The following is an 18,753-nucleotide window of genomic DNA, read 5'->3' on the forward strand; positions in this document are numbered from 1 at the left end:
TAGTCTCAAGAATGGAGCCCTGGTGGTACAGTGGTTACACGTTTGGCTGCTAACCAAAAGGTTAGCAGCTTGAATCTACCAGCTGCTCCTTGGAAACCCTGTGGGGCACTTCTACTCTGTCCTATAGGGTTGCTATGAGTCAGAATTGACTTGATAGCAATGGGTATGGGTTTAGTCTCGAGAATTCGGCAAAACAGTCCTTATTTTAATATGTCCAGCATTGTCATTTCTTGGTTTCCTGTTTTAAAAATTCCCTTTCCTCAACCATTATAACTGAGTTTCCCAATATTAAAGTTTAAAAGGTAGAGAGAATGCTACTAGGTATCTTTGCTATACCAATTTGAAGGGAAGTGGTTGAGTAATATGCTTTAAGGGTACAGTTTTTCAATCAAGAGGTCAAACTATAAAACCGTGTCCCAGATAATCTATTCCTAGTAATACCTAAACAAACCAAAAACAAATCTGTTGCTGTCGAGTTGATTCCGACTCATAGCAACCCTACAGGACAGAGCAGAACTGCCCCATCGAGTTTTCAAGGAGCACCTGGTGGATTTGAACTGCCAATCTTTTGGTTAGCAGCTATAGCACTTAACCACAACACCACCAGGGTTTCTAATAATACCTTTTTAATGAATAAATGAAATTAGACTCTAAGTTTTCTCTATTATAGTTACTTTCATTCTTATATTACGTTCCACTCTACTGGGTGAGAGAGAAGGGGTGACACGAAGCCAGTTAGTAAGGAATTTTGCAAAATCAGCAGGCTTTATTATATATGCTACAGCCATTGCTGTGACAACTACACATTAGTACAGTGCTTGGGTTATTTTCTCTTTATGGATGCACACATTCATAATAGAGGAAGAAGCAAGGATAGATAAAGCAACTGTGACTACTGCCTCTTCAGGGCTCATGTGTGAGAATAGTGTGAGCCTGTTAGTAACCACACAAAAGAAGTTATAATTGCATAAGGGGAGAGTGATGGCAAGCAAATTATGTTAAGTACTATTCCTGTTAAAAAAGTTCACAGTTCGCAAATTCTATAAACTTATTTTTTTACAATAAGACAAAGGATAACTTATTCTTTAATAATTCATATTTGTTTGCTTGAATATTACCTGTGAAATTATGACCTAGGAAAAAAATTAAGATTGACTTTAGAATCAAGTTCCATTAAAAAAAGAAACTTGCTTAGTCATATTTACTTGTCTTTATAAAATGCCCATTTTTGTCATATTAAATGAATAATTTTATTACTCATATGATTGTAAAATCCTTTTATGAACACCATTGCAAAATCCTTTTATGCAAAAAGATTCTGTGGTAGTTACTGAAGGCAAGTACACAGCACAGGTTCTGAACAAAGAATTCATGATTGGATTCCTGGCTTTCACTATCATCTTGTGACCTTTGGCAAGTTACTTTAATCTCTGTGTCTCAGCACCTTCATAATAAAATTAGGATGATGATACTATTCATATGTCCCTTACAGGGTTGTGGTAAGGATAGATGATATATGCTGTTGTTGTTAGGTGCTGTCGAATCAGTTTTGACTCACAGTGACCCTATGTACAACAGAAGAAAACACTGCCTGGTCCTGAGTCATCCTCATAATCACTCCTGTATTTGACCATTGTTGCAGCCACTGTGTCAATTCATCTCATTGAGGGTCTTCCTCTTTTTCCCTGACCTTTCACTCTACCAAGCATGATATCCTTCTCCAGGGACTAGTTCCTCCTGATAACATGTCCAAAGTACATGAGACCAAGTCTCCCCATCCTCGCTTCTACGAATAACTCTGGCTGTACTTCTTCCAAGACAGATTTGTTCATTCTTCTGGCAGTCGAACGTATATTCAGTATTCTTCACCAACATTATAAATCAAAGGCATTCCCTCTCCTTCGGTCTTCCTTATTCATTGTCCAGCCCTCACATGCATATGAGGCAACTGAAAATATCATGGATTGGTTACGGCACACCTTAGTCCTCAAGGTGACATATTTGCTTTTTAATACTTTAAAGAGATCTTTTGCAGCAAATTTGCCCAATGCAATATGTCATTTGGTTTCTTTACTGCTGCTTTCATGGACGTTGATTGTAGATTCAAGTAAAATGAAATCCTCGACAACTTCAATATTTTTTCCATTTATCATGATGTTGCTTATTGGTCCAGTTGTGAGGATTTTTGTTTCCTTTATGTGGAGGTGTAATCCATACTGAAAGCTATAGTCTTTGATCTTCATCAGTAAGTGCTTCAAGTCTTCTTCAATTTCAGCATTCATTCTGTATGCTGAGCAAATAATCCAAGAAGCTGGACTGTATGAAGAAGAACGTGGCATTAGGATTGGAAGAAGATTCACGAACAACCTGCAATAAGCAGATGACGCAACCCTGTTTGCTGAAAGCAAAGATGATATATAGATATATGTAATCCATGTAAAAGCGCTTGGAACAGTGCCTAGCATACTATGGGTATTAAAGCTAGTTTTGCTTTATATTTCCCTTAGTAATTTTGGGGAGTTTTGTAAAGTAAGTGGACAAACTCACAGGTAGCGTAAGTGTCATGAATATGAACGTTCTTTGTCATTTATATCAAGGGAGAAATGAACCTGAGGGGAAAAAGAGATACCTTTAAAGGTATCGACTTGACGGCACTGGGTTTCTGGGTTTAAAGGCTATTTACCCTATAACATAAGAAGTAAAAGCAAGGATGATGATTTATTCCTTTGTCCAATGAAAAAAGATCAACTGGAAACAATAGGATACACAACTCCATGCCTGTTAACAAATAGCAACTAAATAACGTTCACCTTTTTGGAAAATATCTTTTTATTTCCTCAATGAGATGGATTGACACAGTGGATGCAACAATGGGCTCAAGCATAACGATTGGGAGCATGGCGCAGGACTGGGCAATGTTTCGTTCTGTAGTACACAGGGTCGCTACGAGTTGGAAAGGACTCAACGGCACCTAACAACAGACTGTAATGGCTATTAAAGCCATCTGCTTGTGGTATAACTGTTATAGCAACACTAGATAGCTAAGACAGTCTTAAGAGATAAATCAGCCAACTGTACCATATGAACTTTAACTGCATCCCAATTCAAACACTGGAAAAATATGCATAAATGAATGGTACAATACAGGAAATGTGAACACTCACTGGCTTCTCTATGCTATTAAAGAATAACTGCTAAGTTTTTGGTGTGATAATGAAACTGTGGTTATTTATTTAAAGTTCTTATCTTTTAGAGACATACACTGAAATATTTACAGAAGAAACTGTAAAATATCTGGAATCTGCATCCTAGTAATCCAAAGGAGTAGGTGCCGTGTGATAGGGATATACGCAAAAATAACTGGACATGAATTAACAACTGCTGAAGTTGGTTGATGTTTGACATTCTCTATAACAAAAAACTTAATAAGGATCAAAACTACAAAAGAGAGGGAGAGAAAGACTACATGTACAGCTGGTATACAATAAGTACTATTTGCAATTATTAGAAAGTTTAAGGGTTAGATTAAATGACCTGGCAGGTGGTTTTCAAATCTGAAAGCCTAAAATTCTATTACTAGATTATCTTTAAAGATCAATTTTATCTCTAAAATTCTCTGGTTCTTCTTCCCCAGAGATGTGACTCAAATTTTCCTCTCTCACTAGTTAGCAATGTCCTACAAAAACACTGAACAACTACTTTTAAAAACACATGACTGGGACTAACTCCCAGTTCAATGTTTGGAGGTTTCAGCTACACCGCCCACTTCAATTCTGGAGTCTTAATTACTAGGTTTAATACCATATTGATCAAACACACAGAAAAACTGGCTTTAAGTCTCATATTTTCCACACACAGAGTTTTGAAACAGTGGTTCTCAAAACGCGGCCCAGAAACCCCTGGAGGTCTCTGAGACCCTTCTGGGAAGTCCTTGAGGTCAAAAGTATTTTCATGATAACAGTAAGACATTATTTGCCTTTTTTCTTCTTATTATCTGATGTGTATACAGTGAAGGTTCCCAGAGGCTGCATGATGTGTGACAAAGCACCATACTGAATGCCAAAGCAGGTATGAGAATCTAGCTGTCTTCTATTAAGCCAGACATCAAAGAGATCTATAAAAATAGAAAACAATTCTTCTCATTAAATTTTTTCGTTTTGAAAAACATAAAAATTTTTTATAAAAATGTTATTTATGTTAACACATAAAGGGTTTATTATTTTCAAATGAATTAGTACGCAACTATCTTTTCAGTTTCTCCATTTTAAATAAATATTAAAACATAAAGGATTTATTTTTATTATTTCAAATAAATGAATAAAATCTTTAAATTCTCAGTTTTAATTTCTAATACAGTAAATATTAATGATACAACCCACTAGACAAAAGGTCTTTGAGATCCTCAATTTTTAAGAGTGTAAAGGGATTCCAAGATCAAAAAGTTTGAGAAGCCCTGCTGTAAGACACATATAACTCTAATTATGCTTTTTCACTGTACCACCTCACATTACCATCATATTTTATACTGCAAAACCTCAGTTCTTTCATTTTCACACTAAAAAGAACACTGCAATCTAAAAGGGTTGTTGTTAGGAGCTGTGGGGGTGGATTCCAATTCACTGCAACTCCCTGTGATAGTAGAGCTGCCCCGTAGGTTTTTCTTGGCTGTAATCTTTATGGAAGCAGATCACTGGATCTTTCCCCTGCGGAGCTGTTGGGTGGGTTCGAACCATCAACCTTTCTGTTAGCAGCTGAGCCTTAACCGTTGCACCACTAGGCCCCTTTGTCTAAAACAAGTTGGTTTGATATACCTCAACTTTCTTTTTGGTAGGGGAGGAGGGGATCCTAAAGAGAGGATTACTGCTCAGAATTTTACAAAGGACATAAAGAGCTTTAACCACATGGATTCTACAAGGCCAGGAAGAACATTTCTCTCTGGGGAGAGGTTGGCACTAAGTCCACGGATCTAAGTTCTTTTGTGATCTTTTTCCCTTTTCACTGAGACTTGCCATAACTGGAACTTAGAGTTCTCCATCCTAGTTCCCTAATACCATAGGAAGACTGGCAATACGATCCTTCTGGGTGTGGCCGGAGAAGCTGGCCATCTCAGGACACAGATAGCTATACATTTCCTTGCCTGGTGGATTCTCCATCAAGAATCTCTATGTTCTGATTCCAGCCCAATTCTTCTAACAAAAACTTGAAGTTTAATCGGTTCAATAAACTTGGGTGAGCTCTTGGCAGGAATGACTCAGGGAGGTCAAAGATGGGAAAGAAAGAAAAGACTGCAGCTTTAAACATAGCAAATGCTAGCTATAAATACATACGTACATACATGCCCACACACATACACATTCAAACAACTGGAACTGGCTGTCCTGAACAGCCGATGCTAGCTGGAAATAAACACATAAATATATACATACATACACAGATGTTGCTGTTGTTGTTAGTTGCCTTTGCGTTGATTCTGACAAGACACATGTGCAACCAACTGGAGTCAGATGTCTCACTCTCACAAACCTCTGAGCAGCACTGAACCCTTGTGTATCATGTCTCCCAGTTTTGTATTCTTCAAAGCATTTTAACCGGATTTCATCTTTATAAAAGCAGGTGTGGCAAAAACTTGAAATTTGTCTACCTTATAATTCTATAAACTGGTTCAATAAATACTGTAATATTTCACTTTGCCAAAAAGAAGTGCCAGAAACTAATGGTTTGGAATCTCTATTTTTTGATATACTTCCCTGCTTTTAAAAAAAAACTTTTTTCAAAAAATTTTCATTTCTACTCCTGTTCAATTAATCAGGAGTTGTATATTGAACATATAGAGAAAGGAAGAAGTACAGCCAGAATGCTCCTTAGAAGCAAGGATGGCAAGACTTCATCCCCTGTACTTTGGACATGTTATCAGGAGGCATCAGTCCCTGGAGAAAAACATTATGCTTGGTAAAGTAGAAGGTCTGCGAAAAAGAGGAAGACACTCAACAAGATGGACTGACACAATGGCTGCAATAATGGGCTCAAGCATAACGATTGTTGAGAATGGCGCAGGACCGGCAGTGTTTCATTCTGTTGTACATAAGGGTGCTATGAGTCAGAACCGACTCAATGGCACCTAACGACGACAATGATGAGAGAACAGAGAAAGCAAGAACGAGAGTCACAAGCTAGAATCCTCCCAGGGAATTCCTTCTCATTTGTGGAAAGGTGGGAATTACACTGCCTTAAGATGGCCCCCAAACAGTTATTCCAAGCTCATTCCACCTCGTTTAGAGGTTGAATTTCTCTATTTCCTATTCCTCACTCTCAATGGCCTTACCTCTTCTTGGAGAAGACTGACGAACTCCCTTATCTTAACCTCAGAATCACTCTTTCCTCAAAAATCAACACACATACACCAAGAGCATGGCCCCAGACACCCTTCAGCTCAGTAATGAAGTCACTCCTGAGGTTCACCCTTCAGCCAAAGATTAGACAGACCCATAAAACAATATGGGACTAAAGAGGCACACCAGCCCAGGGGCAAGGACTAGAAGGCAAGAGAGGACAGGAAAGCTTTTAATAGGGAACCCAAGGTCAAGAACGGAGAGTGCTGACATGTTGTGGAGTTAACCAATGTCATAAAACAATACGTGTACTAACTGTTTAATGAGAAGCTAGTTTGTTCTGTAAACCTTCACCTACAGTTCAAAAAAAAAAAAAAAAATCAACCCACATGCCCATATCTTTCTTTCTTTTATGACTTCCACCAACAGAATTCATGTCCTTATTATAGTCCTTAAGCTATTCAGCTAGAACACAGTCTTCCTACCCTCAGGAAGTCTCAGAAATCAGTTAATTATAATAAAACAATCTATTCAAATTAAATAATTCATTAACTAAGTGAAAGGGCAGTGCTTTCATTAGGAAAAAAGAAAAGACTACTGTGGAAGGGTTTAAAGATATTAAAATGGTTTTCATGTTTGGATCAAGATTTTGTTTTTTAAAGCCTTAGGATGTGAAAAGTTTCTTTATTCTATTCCTAGTAGGCTTCTTCCCTGAGGTCACAAGATCAAGGAAGACTAAATTAGTGGGCTGGTTTTAAAGTCAGAAATGACCACCTGATGCTATTCAGAAGCTAATATGAAATAAGATCCTAACTCTGAGCTCAGGCCTCAGAGCCTGTACAAGAAGTACTGCTCTAGTAGATCACAGAACATATTAAACCTCTGTTTTAAAGATGACCACTGAAGTCTACTAGAATCAAAGCAAAAGGAATTACCTTAAAAAAGAAAAAAAGGTAAAATACAAAACGTAAGTTTTTCAAAATGATTGCAGCAAAGCTTAACTCAAATCCAGTAAAATTTAAACCACCACCTTACTTTTGACAAATACACCTATTTGGTGTGTGTGTTCCTCATGGAACATTTTAAGCACATAAAAAAGGATAGAAAATAGAGGAATTCCATTTCCAGCCATTATGGAGGAACAGGTACCGGATGTCCCTAAGCACCAGAAACAAACTGGCAAAACAACAGGCAAAACATGTGAAACAATCATTTCAAAACATTGCACATTAGGCAATGAAGGACAGTGATTCCTGAGAGACAGGAAGCAAATGAGTGAGTCCTATGAATGCCTCAGCTTATTGCCTTGAGGAAGGAGGAACCCAAGTAGAGCCCAGTGCAAATCTTAGTTGAGGAGATGGAGCTGAGAGTCTGGGAAGTCTGTGGCAAACATATGTTTCAAAATACATGATGCAAAAAATGACAGAACTCCAGGATGACAATGAAGTCGGAACCGTAACAGCTGCTGGGCATGTGCACTGCTCAACTGCCATGTGTTACAGCTGAACACTGCCCACCTTTCTATCCATTACGACCCCTGACACCAACACCAACTTCACTGTAGACCAGGCCATAGCCTGCTATACGGCAGCGTTCTGAACAGTAAATCATAAAATTGAACATCTTTGAGTGGACATCTGAGAATGATAACATCAGCAAATGACGCACTGTAACACTGTATGAAGTATATATTACCAATGATGAGACGTACAAAAAAGAAATACTGATGGTCATAAGCGCAGTTTCTCATAACTCAAATACATCATAAGTCAGGGACTACCCGTGTCTGAAAAAGCACTTCTACCCAGAATAAAGAGCTCTCAAAACTCAATAAAATAAGAAAACAAACAACCCAATAAAAAATGGTCAAAAGGTTTGAACCGACATTTCACTGAAGATACGCAAATGGCAAGTAAGCGCATGAAGAGACGCTCAGCATTAATCACTAAAGAAAAGGACATTAAAACCACAATGAAATACTACCATACACCTATTACAATGGCTAAAAATAAAAAGATGAGGATGTAGAGGAACTCAAACTCTCCTACACTGCTGGCAGGAATGTAAAATGGTAAAAATCATCTTGAAGACAGTTTGGCAATCTCTTAAAAGTTAAACCATATACTTGTAAGATCCAGCCGTCGCATTCCTAGATATTTGAGCAAGCACGGCCACGAAGACTTGCACCAAATGTACAAAGCGGCATTATTTGTAAGAGCCCAGAACTGGATATAAGCCAAATGTCTCTCAACAGTGAACAGATAAATACAGTGTGCTGTAGCCACGCAATGGTACAGGCTCAGCAATAAAAAGGAATGAACATTCCATGTCAACATAGATAGATCTCAAAGTAACTATGCTAAGTGAAGAAATGGAGCCCTGGTGGCGTAGTGGTTAAGAGGTACAGCTGCTAACCAAGAGGTCTGCAGTTCCAACCCAACCAGCTGCTCCTTGGACACTCCATGGAGCAGTTCTACTCTGTCCTCTAAGGTCGCTCTGTGTCAGAATCGACTCAAAGGCAATGGGTAAGTGAAAGAAGCCAGACAAAATAACTATACGCTGCATGATTTCATTTATGTAAAATTCTAGGAAATGTAAACTCACCTACTGTAACATAAGGCAGATCAGTGATGGCTAGGACAAGGTAGGGGGACCTGAAGGGGCAGAAGACCTTAGAGGTGATAGATATGTTCTTTATCTTAATTACAATAACTTGACATTTATAAACATATGTCAAATTGCACACCTTATGAGCAGTTTACTGCATGTCAATTATATCTTTATATTCTGTGTCTCTTTTCTACTGGGTAGATTTTTTTTTATCACTAATTCAATTTATGTGATGATCATAGGTCTATTCAAGTTTAGATTCCTTCTTGAGTCAGTTGTGGTAAGTTGCTTTTTCAATTTTTTTCCAAAGTTGTCCTTTTTATCTAAGTTTTCCAGTTTAGTTACATACAGTTGTTAATGTTTGCTACTTCATAATTTATGCTGTATCTGTAGATATTCCTCTTGTTCAATTCTAGCAGTATTCATGACTTCATTTTCTTTTTTCCTTATCAATCTTTCTAGGGTTTGTCTATTTTAACCAACTATTAGCTTTGTTGATCTTACTTATTGCATCTTATTACACAGGTCTATTCAGATTTATATTCCTTCTTGAATCAGGTTTGGTAAGTTATTTTTTTTCCAAAGTTGTCCTTTTTATTTAAGTTTCCCAGTTTAGTTGCATGCAGTTGTTAATGCTTCTTACTTCATAATTTATGCTGTATTTGTAGATATTTCCTCTTGTTCAAGACTAGCAGTATTTGTGCCTTCACCTTCTTTTTTCCTGATCAGTCTTTCCAGGGTTTGTCTATTTTAACCAACTTTTGGGTCTGTTGATCTTATTATATCTTTGTTTTCTATTTCATTAGATTCTGCTCTTATTTTTCTTATTCCTTTCTTCCCTCTCTTTGGATTTACTCATTTCTTTTTCTAACTTTTCAGTTGAATACTTAAGGCTGAAAATTAATGAGCTTCCTCTTTTTCTAATACAAGCATTTAAGGCTAAACATTTCCCTCTAAATATCACTTTTGTGTGACCCATAGTTTTAATATACAGTAGTTACATTATCATTCAGTTTTACTTCTAATTTTCATTATGATTTCTTCTTTGACCTATGAGTTACTTAGAAGTGTGCTTTTAAATTCCCAACCATATAAAGTATTTCAGTTATCTTTTTATTCTATTTTCATTGAACTAATTAAGAAAATATAGTCTTGCTAATACCCATTCATTGGTTTTGTGAAATTTGCTTTATGAATTCAGTATGTGTACAATTTCTTAAAAACTGCTTAAAACAACAACAACAAAAAAACCCCTATATTCTCATTTATTAGGTGTAAGGCTCTGTAAATGCCCGTCAAATGAAGCTTGTTGATTGTTCAAATTTTCTGTATCTTCCCAAACTTTTGGCTGTTTGCACATCAATTACTGACAAAGATATGTTAAAACTTCCTACTTTATATTCCTGTAGTTGTATCCATATATTTTCTTCCTGTATTCTACCTATATATTTTGAGGCCATATTATTGGAAACATACTGATTTGGAATTTTTATAGCTTCCTGATTAATCATTACTTTTTGTGATGATTTTTAACCCTAATAATGACTTTTGCCTATTAACCTAGCTGGAAACCCTGCTGGCATAGTAGTTAAGTGCTACGGCTGCTAACCAAAAGGTCAGCAGTTCAAATCCACCAGGTGCTCCTTGGAAACTCTATGGGGGAGTTCTACTTTGTCCTATAGGGTTGCTACGAGTGGCAATCGGTTTGGTCTTTTTTTTTTTTTTTTAATTAACCTAGCCATACCAGCTTTCTTTTGGAATTTTTTTATGCTTTTACTTTTAATCTGATGCCTTATGTTTTGGGTGTTTCTTTTACAAACTGCATAGAAGTGGATTATATTCTCAGTTAGTCTGACAATGCTCCAATTATCTATTGCTGCATAAAAAAGCTACCCCCAAAACTTAGTGCCATAAAACATAAAACACTAGTGGCATAAAACAGCTGTCATTTTATTAACCTCATGATTCTCTGGGCCAGAAGTTCTGGCTGGGGACAGCAGAGATAGCTCCTCTCCATTCTATAATGTCTGGGGTTTCCTGCAGAGTGACTTGAATGGATGAAGATGGCTGGGATATCTCAATGGGGGCCGTTGTGTGAGTCCTTGGTTTTTCTCCAGGTGGTGTCGGCTAAGGCTGGAATGTCCAGCTCCTTCACTCACTCATATGGTTGGCAACTGATGTTGGCTGTTAGCTGAGAGCTCAACTGGGGCTGTCAACCAGTATCTCTATGTGTCCTCTCCATCTGGCTTGGGCTTCTCACAGCATGATGGCTGGGTTATGAGAGCGAGTATTCAAAGAGACAGAATTCCAAGAGGCACAGGCAGAAGCTGCAAGGATTCTTATGACCTAGGCCAGAAGTTCCAGAACTTCACACTCCATTGGTTAAGCAAGTCACTAAAGCCATCCCAGATTCAAGGGGAGGGGAGAAATTGACTTCTCCTCTGAATGGCAAGAACGGAAGAAACTGATGGTGGCTATCTTGGAGACAAGCTATCACAAACCACCCTCTGGCCCCAACAATTCTCTCCCACATGCAAAATACACTCACCCTCTCCTAAGACCTTCCAAAGTCTCATCTCAACATGGCATCAGCTTGATGTCCAGAATCTCGATAGCTAAATCAGGTCCAGATGTGGGTGAGGCTCCTCAGATGCAGTTCCTCAGGTACAGCTACTCGATTATAGTTCCTCTTGATCTGAATTAAAGAGACAAATTATCTGCCCCCACACACCCAACATACAAACATACAATAGTGAGACAGGCTCAGAATAACCGCAATAGACACTCTCATTCAAAATGTGAAGGAAATGGGGAAGGAACAGGAGACACATAGCAATTACCAGCCCATAGCAATTCTGAAATAAGAGTCTAGCACACATAAGTTTCTTGATTACAGCTCAGTCCTACCCCCTGAGAATGATTTTCCAAAACCCTTGGCTCTATCCTTCCTTTGACATAAGAGATGGCTCATGTTTGCAACTGAGTAGCCTTCTCAATCTGCTTCCTGCTCATTAATGCTTAGAAGTCCGAAGGCCTCTTTTCATTCTGTATTCTCTCTATTCCTTTTAATCCAAGTTGAAGATACTTCTATTAGCACAACTTCTTAAAAACCCTGTGGGTTTCCTACGAATATTAGTGGGGTTCACTTTAGTAGAAAAAAGCCAGAACCACCTTCTCTATCTCAAGTCCTGTGTGAACCCGTTGTAAGAAAATACCCTTAAGATCTTTAGGAGCCCTGTTGTTAAACAGAGAGGTTTACGAGGCATGCCCTTAAGATCTTCAGAAGTCCTTTCACCTAGCTGAGATGCTCTATAAGGCACTGCCTTCAATCTTTCTGAAGTCTTAATAAAGGAACTTACAGTTACACCTTTGATATTTTTACTTTGAGCCATGTTTTATCGATAGCATCCTGAATTTTATCTTTGCTCTGAAGCCATTTCTTACGTTAAGTCATTAGCCATCTGGAATGACTGGGGATGAGAAAAGGTTTTATTCGCAAAAGGTCTTGGGTTAGAAATATTTCCTCTAAATTCTGCTTAAAAACAGAATAGTTAATTTTTAGCTACCTCTCTCTCTTATTCGTACCTTATCCAAGCAGCCAGAAAAAGCCAGATGGCACTTTCAGCCTTCTGCCTAGAAATCTTTTAGATAGATCAAATTCATTAGATACATCTTCTATCTTCCATGTTACCACAGGTGATAATGCTACCAAACTTCGTACCACTACATAACAAACATCTCCCTTTTTCTAGTCTCCAATAGTATTTTTCTCACTGTGCTTCAAGTCTTCACTAACAGTTTCCTCAAGGTCCTTCCATCTTCTAACTACCACCAAGTCCCCAAGCCAAAACACATTTAGGTTATGGCAGCACCTCACTTCCAGGTGCCAAATTCTGTTTCAGTTATCTGTTGCTACAAACAAACTACCCCAAAGCTTAGAGGCATAAAATCATTTTATTGTGCTCACAACTATAAGAGTCAGAAATTCAGGCAGGAAACAGCTGGACAGCTTGTATCTGCTCCACAACATTTCAGGTCTCAGCTGGGGTGGCTCAAATGGCTGAAGATGGCTAGACTGGGGCCATATGCCCAGGGCTTGGGTTCTTTGCCATATGGTGTTTGCTGGGACTGGAATGTCAAAGATGACTCCTTCATTCACTCACATAGTTGACAGTTGACGCTGGCTGTTGACTGGGAGCTCAGGTGAACCTTTTCATCTGGCTTGGGCTTCTCACAGTATGGCGGTTGGGTTTCAGACTGAGTGTTCCATGGGAGAGCATTCCAGAAGAAAATGTTCAAAGAGGCCCACGTGGAAGCTGCAAAGCTTCTCATGACCTAGCCTTTAAAGTCCCAGAATGTCACTTCTGCCATATTCTGTTGGTTAAACAAGTCACGAAAGTCATTCCAGATTCGAGGGGAGGGGAGGAATAAACTCCACCTCTGGATGGAAGGATGACACATAAGTAGAGGAAAAAAACTCATGTCGGCCATCTTGGACCATCTGTCTTTTAAATGCTAAGTGTAATTTAGTACAAATTTTTTTTTTTTTTAGTACGATTACAGATGCATTTGGATTTATTTCTACCTTTTTTAAAATTGTGCCTTCTATTTATCCTATATTTTATATGATACTTATCAAATTTCTCTTTGCTGCTTTCTATTAGATTGAGCAAATAATAAGCTCAGGGAATTATCACAAAGTGAAGCAGTCATGTAACTACCACCCAGATGAAGAAAGACAACATTACCAGTACCCTAGAAGCTACTCTCATGCCCCTTGATAATTACTACCCTTTCCCTTTTCCCCAATGATTACTATCATGACTTCTAACACCATAGGTTAGGGTTTTTTAACCTTATTTAAATGAAATCATATAGTATATATTCTCTTGTGTCTGGCTTCTTTCAGCATTATCTTTATTCAGCCATGTTCTCTAGGAACACTGTATTCATTCCAGTGCTGTATAGTATCCACTGTATGACTGTACCAGAATTTACACATTCTACCATCACTGTCCACTGTTTTAAATTTCAATAACTAAATTATTTTTTGAAGTTCTATTTTTAGATAAAATCTTTAAAATGCCTTAAGCTGTGGGAACTCCGTGTGTCCTAGATTGAAGATATCCCTACAGAGGAGTTTTGCATCTGTCTCAGCCTGGAGCCATAGGACTATCATTGATTTAGGACTACTTTATAAGTTAATTTACTGGCTCTGGGTTCCCTGAACTACAGAAAAAGACGGGTATTCTAAAATAAACTTACATGAGGATAAGCCCATGGTAACAATTCTCAGAAAAACTTTCCCATCCAGAGCCCACGGAGAGTGGACAAACTTCCTTGACATCTCTCTAAGCAGTTGGGCAGATGTTTTTCTAGATCACCTATTCAATGATGCAGTAATTCTTTAAGGCACTTAACTTCATGGAGGAGGGCAAGAAAGTCTCATGTTCCTATATGGCTATTAAAACTGAAGCCTCTTGGTTATCCAGAGTGCCATACCTGTAGCCTTATGCACTTACCACTTTGGTTTTCATTTTTTGCCCTTGAGGGTTTTCCTTACTTTCTTACAAGCTCAGCTATGTAATTTTAAATAAAGTTTACTATATTTTAACTGGCATATGACTAGAAATCTTGAGTGCCTTTTCCTCGCCTGACAAATGTAAAGCACATGATGGAACAACAAAAAAAAAGCCATAGGAAGAGAAACTCAAAAAGAAAAAAAGTGAAATTTTTCTGCCTTTTATCTCAGACAGGATAGAAGCACTCATAGATCCAAGACCATGTGCACTACAAAGATTCCAACTAAAGGAATATATCCTATTTAAATATCTTATCACAATATCTTTGTGCTCTAGTGACTAATAGAAGATAAAACCAAACAGGTATACCAAGGCAGTTTTAAACACAACTGACATTACATTAAAACCCACTGCCGTCGGGTGGATTCCAACTCATAGCGACCCTATAGAACAGAGTAGAATTGCCCCATAGAGTTTCCAAGGAGTGCCTGGTAGACTTGAACTGCCGACCTTCTGCTTAGCAGCTGTCGCACTTAACCACTACGCTACCAGTGTGGAAGGCAGAATGCTTCAATCAGGGTGACCTAGATTATACAGTGAGGAAGGGTCCAAAGAAACCAAGAAATGTTAAGTTATACCTAGAAGTCTCCTTATCAGCTTCATCTTCTTCTCAGTAAACTGCTGACCTCTCGCCTACCAAGTACTGTATAATTAAATTAATCTGCAGGAATAAGAGAGTCTGAGTCAAAAAACTTTCCATCAGCAGTGTAAGTATAAACATTATTCAGCTAGAAAGTGAACTGTTACAGGAGAAAATAGGGATAAGAAACAGTAAGTGAAATTCAGACACTGGGACAATATCAACAAAGAATATCTTTTAATGTTCATTAAAAAAATCCATCTAATACTATTAATTATTTATTTGACAAGTATACTACATGCAAAGGATTGTACTAGATGACAGAAGGATATGGGATGAATTAAGAATAATGCAAATCTATCAGGCAAGACAGAGCTATAAACACTCTAACCTTTAAACTCTAAAAAATATAGAACAGAAAAAGAAATTACTTAGTAAGCGAGAGACTTTAAAAGTCAAAAGGTCTACACATATAATCCCACTTCTATGAAATGGCCAGGATACACAAATCCAGAGACAAAAAATAGATTAATGGTTGCCTAAGGAGGGGAGGGAAAGGAGCCCTGGTGACGCAGTGGTCAAGAGCTTGGCTGCTAACCAAAAGGTCACCAGCAGTTCAAATCCACTGGCTGCTCCTTGGAAACCCTGTGGGGCAGTTGTCTTCTGTCCTATAGGGTTGGTATGAGTTGGAATCAACTTGATTGCAACAGGTTTGGTTTGGAAGGAGGGGAGGAAGAATGACTGCCACAGATTTCTATTTGAGATGATAAAAATGGTCCAAAATTAGATGGTTGCACAACTCTGTAAATATACTAAATGGGTGAACTTTATGATATATAAAGTATATCTCAGGAAACCTGTTAAAATTAAAGTCAACATTCTTCCAAAAGTGAAATTTGCTCTAACGAGCAACCTTCAGATGTGTTGTTTGCTTTTTAATTTTTTTACGAAGAATTACAAAGGAGAGCTTCAAACTCAGCCCTAATGCTGCCCCCAAGAAAGCACAAACCTTACCAAAACTCTTTAACGCCTCCTTCAAAGTTATTATAGCTTATCCATACCTGGATCTTTTCACCTGGCTCTGTCGAAGCTCTTTCGAATTCAGATTCTTTAAGGTCTAGCTAAAAAAAAAACAAGATCCTGAAGACAGCATAAAACCCAAACCAAACCCACTGCCTTCAAGTTGATTCCAACTCATAGCAACCTTAGAGGACAGAGTAGAACTGCCCCCATAGGGTTTCCAAGGAACGGCTGGTGGATTTGAACTGTCAACCTTTTGGTTGGCAGCCAAACTCTTAACCACTACGCCACACATCACCCCACAATTGCTAAAATTCAGATTTGGAAATTATCAGTTTAAATTGGCAGAAATAAGGTAAAAGAGGAAACAGGTCCAGTCCCTAATTTGTGCTTCCATATCTGAAACAGATCACTAACCATTTTTCTGTACCCTATTCTTCCAGCTTCTACTCTTTCGTCTCCCTGTTCTCCATGCCGTACCCAAAGTAATCTTTCCAAAATGCATATCTGATTATGACACTCCTCTGTTAACTCACAGACACAAAGGAAAGGTACAGGAAGCAAGGGAGCCCCAGGGAGTGCAAACAGCTGCCAGGACATTTTCTGGTCTCTCATTTCTCCATATACCACCAGCTTCATTTTCTCAGGCTACTCCAAGTTGCTGGGAATGTGGTCACCAGCAGCTGCAAGATTGATAATCCAGAAAGTAGAGAAATAAAACCTGATACATGTAAATAGACTGCACTACTGTTCGAAATATTCACTGCTTCTCCTTGATGGAGGATCAGACTTGGCCAGGTGACCTGCTTCAGCCATTGAAGTGTGAGAGGAAATGACACAGCATGCTTCTGAACAGAAGCTTTAGAAGAAATCACGTGGTTCTACCATGTCTCATTTCTCTCTGCCATAAGGTTAACGTCTCCGATTGGAGCTGCCTCTCCAGCCTGGATCCTAGAACAGAGCCACAGGATGGATGTGCAACATACGCAAAAAATAACCCCATTACTGGAGCCACTGAAATGTAGGGGTTGTTTGTTACCATAGCATAACCTAGCCTAAACTGACTCATACAGTATATGATAAGGAAGAACTCTGATTGACCTGGTTTTGATCATGTTGAGATAGGGAAGAAAAGGGACTGAGCCCCTAAGCAAGGAACCCTGCAACACCTGCAACCTGCAACTTACTTATATACCATGTGCTTGGCTAAATGACGCAAAACCCCCATCCTGGAATGTGCGATAAGGAAAGAACAAACAGTGTACTTCCTTGTAAGATTTTTTTCAGAAGGACTAGCCTGATCTGGTTCCTGGAGCATGCACAGACATCCACAAGGTGAGTGACGGATGACCTCTGCCTGACGCAAGTACCCGCGACAGGAATTGAACCAGTGCTGCGAGGGGACTGAGCAGACAGGACACCCCATAATAAGTCCTGCCACCCAGTCCCAAGAGCCTTTGCTACGGGTTCCATCTTGGATTCCAGATGCACACGCAGCCTAGTTTAGCACGCACTGCCATTCGGAGAAGTACTTGGCCTTTGAAAGAAACCAACTAAATATTCATTACTCTGTTATCCTTGCCAAACCCATATAAGCCCCAGAAACACCTTTGTTCATGGGAACAGAGGCTAGCATTGGCTGGTCCCTCTCTGTCCCCACTTGCTAGCCTCTGCTTTCTTTCTGCTGCTTAACAAACCTTTGTTCATGTGGAACCTCTGAGCCTCTCCTGGTCGTTCTTGGTCAGTAGAAGGCAAGAGCCTAAGCAGAGCCTGGTCCTGAGCTGGGAAGTCTTAGCCTGCAACAATGTCTCTTGCTTAAAACTCTTCAGTGACACTCCTCTGCCTCCTGGAGTCCAAATTCTAGCATAGAATATAAGGCCCTTTATAATATGGTCCTGTTTATCTATGTAACCTCATTTCTTGGGACTCCTGTATTATTTTAAGATTTCTCAACACATCCTGTTAGCCCTTACCCTCCATATATTTCCACATGCTATTCCTCACAAGTGAAATGTTATTCGTCCAATCCTACCCTGATTCACCTGAAATGTCAACACTTCCTTTAAGAAAAAAAAAAAAACCCGCTGCCGTCGAGTCGATTCCGACTCATAACGACCCTATAGCACAGAGTAGAACTGACCCATATGGTTTCCAAGGAATGCCTGGTGGAATCGAACTGCCGACCTTTTGGTTAGCAGCCGTAGCTCTTAACCACAACACCACCAGGGTTTCCCTTCCTTTAAGAATCCACTGAAACAGAGCATCTTTGATAGAGGCTCATATGAAGCAGCCTCATTAGACCCAACTGGTTGCTCTTTCTTCAGTGCCACTGTAGGATTCTGAGCGTGCTCCATTAGCCCTTACCTTGCTCTGCTGTGACTATTTAAATAAATACGTATCTCTCCAACCTCCCTGAGAGCACAGGCCACGTCTTATTCATCTTTGGAGCCCAATATTCTAATGCAGTACCTGTCACATAGTACAGAATCAATATAAACTTATGAAAAGTGCTAACATACAGAGTGCCTTTCCAGCTAAGTCAGATACAGAAAGATAAGGGGCCTTTGTATCATGTTAAAAGATAATAGATAAGTATAAAAGATAAGTATTCAGCTCTTACTTTGCTTCCATT

At 38.9% G+C, this 18,753-nt stretch overlaps 1 protein-coding gene across 3 annotated transcripts in view; it reads right to left on the bottom strand.

The window, feature by feature from the left end:
* The window catches only part of AHCYL2 (adenosylhomocysteinase like 2), a 157,573-nt gene that overhangs the window by 109,240 nt on the left and 29,580 nt on the right, over nt 1-18,753 (bottom strand). The window contains exon 1 of one of the 3 annotated variants that reach the window (XM_049893176.1): nt 11,488-11,546. The exons of the other annotated variants lie outside the window; for them this stretch is intronic. The gene's annotated coding sequence lies outside the window, so the exon portion shown is untranslated. Of the gene's footprint in view, nt 1-11,487; nt 11,547-18,753 lie in introns of those variants that run through there. 3 annotated transcript variants of the gene reach the window in all.

The sequence above is a fragment of the Elephas maximus genome, chromosome 8 (assembly GCF_024166365.1).
Source record: "Elephas maximus indicus isolate mEleMax1 chromosome 8, mEleMax1 primary haplotype, whole genome shotgun sequence".
NCBI classification, from domain to species: Eukaryota; Metazoa; Chordata; class Mammalia; order Proboscidea; family Elephantidae; genus Elephas; species Elephas maximus.